Source organism: Protomyctophum bolini (genome assembly GCF_963924005.1).
Source record: "Protomyctophum bolini genome assembly, chromosome: 14".
Classification (NCBI taxonomy): domain Eukaryota; kingdom Metazoa; phylum Chordata; class Actinopteri; order Myctophiformes; family Myctophidae; genus Protomyctophum; species Protomyctophum bolini.
The window spans coordinates 29,633,511-29,643,625 of record NC_137875.1 but is presented as its reverse complement, the minus strand read 5'-3'; the positions used below and the strand labels follow the sequence as shown (position 1 = coordinate 29,643,625).

Here is a 10,115-nt window from a genome sequence, read left to right as displayed (position 1 = left end):
TGGAGCTGCAGACTGCACAGCGACAAACTATCTGCAGAAAGTCATGGGTAGAAAAACTTTTAAAATAACTTTTTTGTCGAAATGCAAACTTATAGTGTTAGCCTGTTAGGGTAATGTTTTAGGTGACATCTTCACTGTGTATTGCAATGCAAACTGGCTGGGTGAGTTTAAAAACAAAACTTGAAGTTTGTGCCTCGCCGCCTCACTTTTGTGGTAAGTGTTAATTTGTTTTATTTTGTGAATGAACATAAAACACTGTCAGTCAAGTCAGATTCACAGAGGTGCTCTCTTTGCCCAGATAAGGAAGCGCAGTGTTTGACATTGAGAAATGTGATGGTTATGCATTATGTGCAACATGAGTCAGACTCACACATGACCAAGGTGTTTTTGCATTTCTTTCACAGTGCGGGGTGGAATAATCGTGATAAAGAGCATAATTTGCGCGTTTTTTTAGCGAAGAGACGTTGGAAGTTTGGAGACAGATACTACTAGAGTGCATTCGTGCGCAATGGTCGGTTTGCTCAGTGATAAAAGGAAGTGTGCGGAGTCAGCGAGATAGTAGCCTCGTCTTCCTCTTCCTTTTTGTATTTGAAAGTTTTTTTCCTTTCTGTTGGTGTTATTGAATGACTATGGTTAAAGCAGCGTTCTTTGAACCACAACACACCAAGGCACCTGGCCGACGTTACTTTACTTAGCCTACTACCCCGGCACGCAAAGCGCGTTTGCGCAGAAACACATAGTTTGACAAGTCGTTATTCATATGCAGAATATATGCTTGATTTATTGACATTAACCACCCGTGTCGTTCCTGCACTGTGTACGGGTCATTTAGTGAATGTGAAGTGAAGTTGTCCTCAAATGAGTCATTAACGCAACGCTGTGTGGGCGGAGCCGCAGTGCAATAACCGAATCTCTGTATAGCCAAGGGGCGTGTTCTGTCATGTCAATCACTCACTCACTGCATCCTGATCCTGGAGACAGCCTTGCCTCCTTGGCTGTATAAAAAAATTACCATAGCCTATTAAAAACTAAATTCGGAACCCTAGCCTAGGCTTGTTTTAGCGCGTTTATGGTTTATTTCATTCATAGGTTTACTGATGAAAATAACAAAATAAGTCATTCTAGAGCCAAAGGCTAACTGGAGCAACTGAGATTTTACTAAATGATCTGCTTCAGCACTATGTCTGCTCATAGAACATTTCATGGTAGGGGTTCAATGCCTTGCTCAAGGGCACTTCAGCTGTGGTAATTTTAACGTGCCGGTCCGGGGATACGAACTAGCGACCTTCCGATATCAAGACCGCTCCGCAGAGGCTACGCCTACAGCCTACTCTACATTGTGTTTGTAGTTTATGCATATTTGAGTGGGCGGCCTGGGACTTCCCTGCCCCTATTTCCTCCATTCATGTGGCTGAGGACAGTGGGGAGAGAACTGTACAGCAACTAACACAGATATGAGATGAATAGGCTATGTATTGAGAATGTGTATTTGGTGTGGGAAAGAAAGCAAGTAGCAATATGTGTGTTTTTATCTATTAATCCTTATAGTTGCAGATGTTAGATCCACTGAGAGCTGTTATCATAACTACAACTACAGTATATGTGAATGCTTCCACACTTCAAACGCTTCTTAAGAGGAAGTGAGAACTATGTATGAACTTTGTGACTTGTACCTTTGTGCAAGACTGAGTTGGATCCTGTTGCTTCACCATAAATAAACCAAATCATATGGAAAGTAACTACATTTAGCTACAAAATAGCCTTACTTTTTACTACTTGAGTGTGCTATTTCCATTTTGTGTTACTTTTATTTTATTTTACTGCCACTACTACATTTAACTGGGAACTATTGTACTTCCTATACTATTACATTTGAGAGCTTTACTACTCACTTTTCAGATGATGATTGAACAATAATCAATGAAAGATATATCAGTGCTTTTAAAATGGTAGCCATTGGTAGGGGTCACATTTTAGATTGTTAACAACTACAGCAAATACTAATTTTCCATCTAAACCTCTAATAATATGGCTTCATTTAAATTTACCTGGTCACTTTGGAGGGGCCCGGCCCATAGTTTGGAACCACATGACTAAATATAGCAGAAGAAGAAAGTTACATATAGTGCAGCTTTAAGTAAAGCCTGACCACCTCTCCATGGAAGCTTTGGCTATGTGTGGCACCAACTGATGGCAAAAGGGTAGGGTCAGCATTACCTGAATACATATACAGTAGGCCTAGATGTGCAAAGTAGATGGCAATTTTAATTTGACTACTTGTCACGTGGCTGTAATGTAAATTTAGAAAGGATATGAGCTCAGATACCAAACCAGGAAGTAGCTGAGGTCAGGCTCTCAAATGGAATGAGGTATACATATGTAGATGTTTCTATGCAAGTACGCAGAATAATATGGAGCATTGTGGGTCCATCCGGATTTGAAAATGTCCTCAGGGTTATTTACCATTTGTCTATTCAGTCGTTGGTCTATACTCTATAGAAACCGCTACCGTTAGGTGTTACTCTATAGGTGTTAGGTGTTACTCTATAGCTCCGAATCAGGCTGCAGGGTAGTGTAGTAGAGTCTATTCTATAAATAGAGAGAGAAAGGGACAGGCTATAGGTATTCATTCAGATGAACTGGAGCTGGACTGGAGCTCATCTGATTCACAAACACTACTATTAATTTGTATGATGTAACCTTTTGACATTGGAGAAGTACATGGTGACACAATACTGTGAGGAAAGAAAGAAATCCATTGTGTGTGTGTGTGTGTGTGTGGGGGGGGGGGGGGGGGGCTGATAGATAGAGTTGTTTCTTAACAGGGCGGATGTATGGCAAGAGTTTTCAACTATTGAACATTAAAGAAGAACCTCACTTGAATGGATCCCTGATCCCTCTCAGCATGATAATGATTAGGACTAAAAGTCAACGCTACTGTGCTTCTAGCGCACTGGTGAGAAAGTAAACTCAGGGCACTTTCACACCTAAAGTTGCATGAAGCCACAAAAAGTTGCTGCAGCTAAAAAAAGTAATTTTAGTAAATCAATATTTTTTTGTACACGTTACATGTCCCAAGGGGACCTACTTTACAGTATGTAGGCAAGGAATGAGGGCATCTCACCAAGAATAGACAAGAACCAGGCCTTTACTTATGTTGCAAAGCTTTCTCTCTGAAGCCTGTGGCTGTGATAGAAGTATTCTGTAGTTAGGCACCAGTTAACCACCCTTAACTCTCTCTCTGTCTCACAGTAATAGTAGCCTACCCTGCCAACTGTGTTCCCATTCAAGACACTTTCTAGTCAGACAAACTTGATATGTCCAAACCACTGTTTTCTAGGCAGGTTTAATTCTATGGCAGAGGTAATAATAATAATATCACATTTGTACAGTCTCAGAGTTGGCTACAAATGGATAGTACCTTGATGCTTTTACTGTGTAGCACTAGCAAGTGGCTCAATGGAGGATGTGAGGCAGATTATCAGAATGGCAGCTGGGTTGCTTGAACAGGGTATAGAATGTTTCACTGTGCAGCAAATTGGTGCAACGGGCAACGACTCGTCTCTATGAGAGATTACAGTAGAACTGCCTCGTTCTTAGTCTGAGATTCTGGTTTCCAAACTACCACCATTGCCATCACAGCAGAGGATGTGGTGGTGATGCATGGCTCTGAAACTCTCGTTCAGGGAAGCACCACACACACACATCAAATCTCTTTCATAAAATTTTACAAAAATGGTAAAATTATGTTTAGATTTTTGAGACCAGATTAAAACAGTCCTTGCACTAGAACATTATGAATCAAATGGAATGGAATAATAATAATGATGATAATAAAACAATTAGGCTACTAACATTTGTGAAGCGTCATGTTTAGCTTTATCATTATTGTGAAGGGAGACTGTATAGCCGTCACCACTACGAGGTTACACTGCCACCAAGTGGAAACGTTTTTGAGGAGCACCTTTGTCTGAGAAACTGCAGCTGGCTGGGTGCAACATTTTTCAAGGTTTGATATTGCGTAGCCAGGGTAGCCTACTTGACTTGAGTAGCCTAGTAGTTACACAATTATGCATTAACTTTAGTCTGTTTAACACAGACTGACTCCCTTCATCACAGCAATACAATTTCAATTCGATTCAATATAGCTTTAGTTTATTGGCATGAGAAAACATACGTTTACATTGCCAAAGAAAGTGTCAAAATATAATAAAAACAATTGAAAATGGGGAAAGTGTACTGTTGGAGGGGCCCTCCAGGGGTACAATGGTACAAATACAATCAATGCCACTATTGATTGTCACCGCCACAGCAGCATACGGTATTTTGTTACCACTGCAATGTACGAGTTTATACTGCCACCTAGTGGAGATGTATAAGCATGACTAGCCATCCCCTGTATTGCTATAGCAGGAGTATCAGGTTTTTCAATCGCTGTAGGCCTACTAGGCAGCCAAAGGCAGACCTACTTAATTATTTCTTGTTAGACAGTGTTGTTTGTGGTTTCAAATAAACTATATTTAGCTTGGAAAGAGCTCTGCTGAATGGATTTCTGACAGTCATCCTAGTTTCTCTGAAGCATATTTGTTTTCTTTGTAGCACTGAAATTCCTTGAACCAGGGTTCATTCATTGCACTTATTCCGACCTTGCACATTTCCCAGCAAATGGTTGCACATAAAGGCATATTCATGTAATTCGTTTCATTGTAAGTCATTCACCACCCCACCAGTCCAGTACAGGGATTCAACCTAACAACCCTGTGACACTGCCACATAAATGTGTGCCCTTGCATGAGTATTGAAAGAAAACAAAACATACCATACTGGGTGATAAAGGGAATATATTGGTTACAATTTGGTTGAAGTGAGACGGCCAGGGATTCCATTTTAGATATCAAAAAGCGTGTTTGGTGGTTTGTTAAAGAGAGACCATAATGAAAGACTTTGAGATCTCGAATAAGAAAAGTTTGGTCAAAGAACTGAGGGTTTAGCTCTGAATCCCTTCAGAGCTTTTGGACAAAGGTAGGTTTGGACAAAAAACACTCCTTGGGCTAAAAACGGCCATAGCTGTCATGAAAAATGTGATGAGGTCAGCACAAATGTGATGTGGTCAGCACATTTTGGGCAAGTGGCTATGGATGTTTTTAGCCCAAGGAGTGTTTTTTGTGCAAAACTAATGCTTGGAATGGACTCAGAATCATGAAAACCCTCTAGTTTGACATGTCACATGCTACTTCAAGCATAAAGAAAGTTTGACATTTTGGGCTCATACAGGATGTTAATGGGAGGGTCACAAGAAACCCCTATTAAAATAATTGCTCAATACTGACAGCCGGTCCGCAAGTGGATTCATGAATGTATGTAGACAATATTTTAGACCAATAAAAAAAGACTATAAACCAAATTTCCCACCCGTCCACCTCGGCTGCCGGACTATATTGGATCATTTCAGCTACATGAAATTAATATGTATATATTTTAATCTTTAAAATATAACATACCGGTAACTATAATAAGAAACAAAACACAGGATGTTGAAAAGACAATGTCGAATTTTGAGTATACACAGTATCCGTCGGTATAGCCTATTTATATTCCTTGTGTTTCTACCCTCAAGCAAGTACTTAACAGCAAGACTTATCCAATAATCTGCTGTCACTTTCTCTGAAACCACACCTCCTGGGGAGGGTTGAGATATTGATTGGTTGCTGGGTGTCAGTTGGCCATATTGATTGGCGTATGTGAGAGACAGAGGAAGATTGCAGTGGGAAAGAGGGAGAATTTAGTTCACACAGTAGACTATTAACTCTGAAGACATGGACACAGCTGTAAATTGAATTTGGCTAGTTTGGCTAGTTTGTCTGTCTGTAAAACACTGTATAACTATGTAGGCTACTTTTGCCTCTTTATCTGACTGAGTTTGTATGAGAGGTCTGACTGTACATTGATAGAAATCCAGCACCTGTCACATGGATATTAGTCTCACGAGACTTGTTTTTCCTTTGAATTTGCCAATGGGTTCCCAGAATGCATAAATATTGATTGACCTGACTTAAAGCCCCCTGTTGCTACCTAAATAAATGAGCTCTTAACTTCGTGGTTAAAATGAATGGTGGGAAAGCACTGTGTGAGGTCTTGGATTCAAGTCTGACTGACTGACGCAGAGGCCCACCTGCAAAGCATCAACTCTGGTGGTCATACAGGACTCAGAGGGCCTGGTGTCTCTTACTTTAATTTAAGCTCCCTTGTACAATGGTGTTGCATGTGGAAAGTAGCAGATCTACAAGCTCAATGCGTCGTGTGGACGTCGATTCATTGTGAGCTTATATATCAGGTATTTTCGGTATGCAACACGTCTTACAACAAAGTAAAAATCTGGCTTCAGCCAGTTTGTGCACGAGGCTCCTTTTTCAGCACTGACTGCACTTAATTAGCAAAAATGCCCCAAAAGTATCTTTACAAAAAATAAGGAAAACACACAGACACTTACTCCCACAGGTGTGCATAAATCATAAAAGAGACACACACACACACACACACACACACACACACACACACACACACGATCACTTCTCTCTGTCTACCATCTCTGTGGGAAAAAAGTGCTTGCCTCGTCTTGCCCCCCAGCATGTGCATCTACCCCAGCAGGGTAATCAGAAACACAATAGCGGGCCTTGTCTGCGACCTGAAACTAATGGTGTTTTGGCTAACAGAGGTCTGAGTCAGTTCCTCTGGTCACCGTGACTCACTGCTTACACCAGACCCCCCACCCCCATAGAAGAGAGACGGACAGTGGCCAAAACTCCAGATGGGTAGGAGTCTGAGACAGTTGGAGTCATGGAGGGAGGAAGGGATGGAAGAGAGAGTGGGTGATGGAGTACGGCGACTCACTGTCAGGGTGCATTAGAGCTTAACAGCTAGGCCATTGTTATATTATAATTCAAATCTTAATGTTTTGCCAATTATTTGGTGGCCCACTTGCATTATCGGCATTACTTGCATTATTATTGGCCCTTGGTCCACATGGTTAGGAATCGCTGACATAGGGGGTGTGGAGAGGGAAGGATTGAGGGGCGAGGTAACGGCCAGTGATTGAGAGAGTGCTGGGGTGATGATAGAAGAAGTGTTGAGAGTGATAGAGAGGATGGTGATGAGAGCAGTGGGGTGAACATGTAGCAGACCTACAAGCTCACAATATGCAACCGTATGTTTTGCACCCATCCCATGTACAACGCACTGGGTTTTGTCTTTTTGAGTGGTGCAACCATAGGGCACAGCCACTCCAATGCCCAGCTTTGTCCGTCCCTGGCTGTGCCCCTGCGTCCCTATGTATGTTTAATGTTTTGATGTTTAATTTACGTCATATTTAGAGGAATTGTCATCTCTTATCATCATACATCATCATGCATCATCTCATATTGGCCATTGGCCAATCAGAATGCCTGTTGCCTGTGATTGGTTAGCTGATTGACGTAAATTCTCCCTTCAATGTCAATGGCGTTTAATGTTTTGATGTTTAATTTACATCATATTTAGCGGAATTCTGACGCCATTTCTCCGTTCATCGCCAATGGCAAAACTTGAGACGGGCGGGGACAAAATGTAGCGCTCATTTGACCGGAATTCTCTTACCGTGGTCAATGGCAAACCTTGAGACGTTTGGGGACAAAAGCTGTGTATGTGAACTTTTGTGAAGTGAGGGGCGCTCTTATCAATTGGTACGTCATCATGACATGACATATGACATATGACATTGTCAATGTGAATTTAATGTTCGTGTAAGATGAAAATCTACACTAATAGCTGAATATATGGCACCGCTTCAAAGTGTCCCTTTTCTGGGCATGTTATAACTCATAATAAGCAAATGTTTGGTGGAAATATCAGATCTACAAGTTTGCAATGCAACACGTGAGCTTGTAGATCTTCTAGCTGTTTTGAGCAAGGCAACTTTGCTCAAAGAAAATATGGGGGGCAGGGGCATACATGTGTATTGTGTACCCAATACCCGCAGCATGGGTGGAATCAAAGTCTCCATCATCAAATTATGTGGTTTGGTTTCAAAGGATTTAAAAAGTGGAAATGATTTCATCACCATGGGTACCTATTAGTGGAATCATGCTGAGTCACAGGAGGACATGGGAGCAAATAGGTTTTGCTAAATCAAAATGCCACTTTAAAGGGTATTTCTTTTCTTTAAGTGTCCCTTTGTTGTGCAAAAACAGCAAAACCCTTTGGCGGATTGCCATGAAACGTACTGTACTGAGCGCATTAATGCTACCTGGAGCATCCTCCGATACCAACGCAGAGCCAGCATTTCTCAGCATAGATTTCTTGGTTTCTCTTTTTGTCACTGTGCATTGTTCTCACTTCTTTTCATCTTTGCTCTTTCTCTATCTTTTCTCTCTGCTTTCACTCTCACACACCCCGAATGGCAGTATACTGTAGGAGCAACACGTTCATGCAGAAATATGCAGCTGTATTTGTGCAAACTTGTGCGTGCCCTCTTCAGAGAAAGAGGAAGAAAGAGCATGAGTGTGAGAAACAATTTCTACACATGCTACATGTTCATGTCCTACTCCTGAATACTGAATGTTCTGTGCTCCAGTATTGTACAGTATGTGGTCTTACTCTTGAGTGCAGCAGTAGAAGTGGGGCAGGGTATTACATCTTGTCATACATCATTGTACAGTACAGTACAGTACAGTACAGTGATTGATTCTAATTAAATCAAGCGAGCTGAAGTACTGTGTGTGTGTGCGTGTATGCGTGCGTGCGCAGCAAACAGGAATGACAATGTTAATGGATGATGGATGTTTGTGTGTTCGCATGTGCAGTGTGTGAGTGTGCATGTGTACGTGCGTGCGTGTGCTTGTGCTTGCGCCTTGACCAGCGTGGGAACGGCGGCAGAGGAAGTGTATATTTATGGAATCATCTGGGTTCACATGGTTTCCTTTCACTGGACAGGACGGAACAGCAGCACTCCACTACTGCAGTATAGCTACTAGTAGATTCACTACTACAGTTAATATAGCAGTTTACAATTGGGCATTTATCAAGAGCGACTTACAGTACAATAAACAAGTGCCTCAGTAAACTAGGATCACAGGTAAACCAAGAAACCTATAGCATCAGCCTAAACAAGACACTGACTTATCAAAATAATTACCTGTAGCCTACATTGAAATTATTGGATACCATACCAGGTAAACAATGAACCTAGCATTTGCCTAAATTACATGGTATCTAAATTAAACTTTTAACATTGTGGTCTAACTAACAAAAGCATGAGAACAAATGACCATGGTATGTCGTCATATCTAGGTCAAGTAGTTTAAGTACTGCAACAATTCAGTAATACAGTAGTAAAAGTTTCAGTACTACAACAATTTGGTACTGCAGTAACTAATCGGCACTTTCAGTACAATAACAGCAATCGCTCATTCTGTATATCAGCAATACTGCAATACATTGCCATAGTACTGATTTTACCAGTATTACTGCCATAGTGCTTCCAGAGCTACTGTGATTCAGTACATAAATATGATATGATAACCATAATAAGATATAGTTATAGTATCATAATAGTATATTCATTACAGAAAATATATTTATATATAATAAAAGTACAGTATATTTACAACTACAGAATAATCTACGGTATAGGCCTAGTTACAATATAATAATATGAATAATACTAAGACTATTACTACTAATAATCATGAACAATTGCGTGTGTGAAAACCAAAACAGTTTTTCACAGTAGAATGTTTTGGAGTGCATGTGGCATTTTGATAAGATGTGAGTATAGGCCTACACTAAACTCAATAAAATGTATCTCTCTTAGTGGTGTCATCACCATGCCCAATTTCACTACCTCAATATGGTTCAAATCCCCAGGCAGGGAGAGAATCTAACTGGGAGAAACTGAACATTAGTATTTGTACTGCTGAGGTGCCAGTCGAGAAAATAACTTAACTCCCAAATTCAACAAATGTCCCTGGAGAATTGGAAGTAAAAAGCAGGAGTGAAGGCTATTTTCAGACTGCTGCTATTTTCTCATGACACAGAGAGAGAGGGGTCAGCAATCAGGATCTATTGGTCAACTTCTCAGG

The 10,115-nt window shown here is 40.9% G+C and overlaps 1 long non-coding RNA gene across 1 annotated transcript in view; it reads left to right on the top strand.

Annotated features, from left to right (window-relative positions):
• Positions 1-10,115, top strand: part of LOC308328744 — a 49,478-nt gene continuing 39,363 nt past the window's right edge. The window contains exon 1 of the long non-coding RNA XR_013965331.1: positions 1-213. This is a non-coding gene — a long non-coding RNA (uncharacterized lncRNA). The remainder of the gene's footprint in view (positions 214-10,115) is intronic.